General features: G+C 49.6%; 1 non-coding gene across 1 annotated transcript; it reads right to left on the bottom strand.

The window, feature by feature from the left end:
• Positions 1-272: 272 nt before the first annotated feature.
• On the bottom strand, positions 273-346 carry Trnai-uau (transfer RNA isoleucine (anticodon UAU)). The gene has a single exon. It is a non-coding gene; the product is annotated as a tRNA-Ile (tRNA).
• Positions 347-1,752: the final 1,406 nt, after the last annotated feature.

Here is a 1,752-nt window from a genome sequence, read left to right as displayed (position 1 = left end):
TGTTGAATAAGTCTGAGAAATGCACTGGCGGAAAAAAATTAGTACATCCTGTTAATGGTTTCAAATTCACTGAAGATTTATTATTGCAACAGTATATATAGAGTAGACTCGAACCCGGGATCTCCTGCTTATATGAAGACAGTAACTGTTCTCGAAAGAACAGATACCATTGATGACCCTGCAGCTTCTCTAGAATAAAAGATAATTTGTTGAAACTGTCAGCTGCCGACAGGTGTTGTTGATATATCTCGATGGGGACAGCTGAAAATGTGTGCCCCGACCGGGACTCGAACCCGGGATCTCCTGCTTATATGGCAGACGCTCTACCCATCTGAGCCACCGAGGACGCAGATGAATAAAGCGACTGCAGGGACTAATCCCTTGCACGCTTCCCGTGAGACCCACATTCCCGACTGTACACAATCTGTCATTAATTGTATCTGTTCTTTCGAGAACAACTACTATCTTCATATATATAGTTAAAGGCTACCCAGCTATTGATCTTTGTCTGTGCGAATGCGCACAGGTTGCCCGAACTCTTACGGGAATCGTCACCTGGTGTGCGCGAGTAATGAGTGGATGGGCAAATATCTGTTAGGTACATTACGTATGTAGATTGTGGACAGTTGGGAATGTGGGTCTCACGGGAAGCGTGCAAGGGATAAGTACCTGCAGTCGCTCTATTCATCTGTGTCCTCGGTGGCTCAGATGGATAGAGCGTCTGCCATGTAAGCAGGAGAGCCCAGGTTCGAGTCCCGGTCGGGGGCACACATTTTCAGCTGTCTCCATCGAGGTATATCAACAACACCAGTCGGCAGCTGAGTGTTTGAACTAATTATCATTTATGAAATGACTACATTTAAAGTAGCACATGCGATTCTGTGGTACCAGTTATCGACCCACGCTGGAACACACATATTAGTACGTGGCGTAGCCTCCACAGGCGGCAATGGAGGCGCCGACTCTGCTATCCAGTCGATCGTACAGATGCCAAATACTGTCCCGGGAAATGCTATACCACGTCTGCTCGACCTCTTCACGTAGGTCTATAAGAGTTGTTGGCTGACGAGCTGCACGAGTCACTTCTCGTCTCATCATATCGCTCACGTACTCAACTGGAGACAAGTCCGGAGATCTTGCTGGCCAGGGAAGTTGCTGCACGTCTTATACAGCACGTTGAGTTTCACCGACAGTATGTGCGTGTGGAAAGTCACACCATCTTGCTATTACAAGAACGGAAAAAGAATAGATTTAACTAATTCTGCACGAACCGAGCGCTGGTTAGCGTCCCCTCCAGAAACACCAAAGGTTAACGAGTGTTGTAGCTTATCACACCCCAGACCAGGAGGGCTGGGATGGGACCATTGTGTCTCGGACGAATGCACTCTTACAAGACAGCACTCACCAGGTCTACGTCGTACGCGCTGACGACTATCACTTGCGTACAGGCAGAATCTGCTTTCGTCGCTGAAGGCCACGGCGCGCCATTCCATCTTGCAAGTAATCCTCTGACGGTACCAATGGAGCCGTGCACATCGATGTCGTGGCTGGAGGTGTGCGTGCCCGCAGTCCCACTGCTAATAACCTTTCCGCAACATCTCGTGTTGACACGTCTGGACTCACGAGCCGCCTCATCTGTGCTGTGGCAGCAGTACGGACCTGCCACTGCAATACGACAATCCTGGCGGGCGTCTGTGCTGCGTGGACGTCCAGAGCCTCTTCTACGGATGTGAGGATGTTCACGTGACCACT

This window comes from Schistocerca cancellata, chromosome 2 (assembly GCF_023864275.1).
Source record: "Schistocerca cancellata isolate TAMUIC-IGC-003103 chromosome 2, iqSchCanc2.1, whole genome shotgun sequence".
Classification (NCBI taxonomy): Eukaryota; Metazoa; Arthropoda; class Insecta; order Orthoptera; family Acrididae; genus Schistocerca; species Schistocerca cancellata.
Note: the sequence above shows the minus strand (reverse complement) of the source record. Positions and strands in the feature narration are given on the sequence as shown.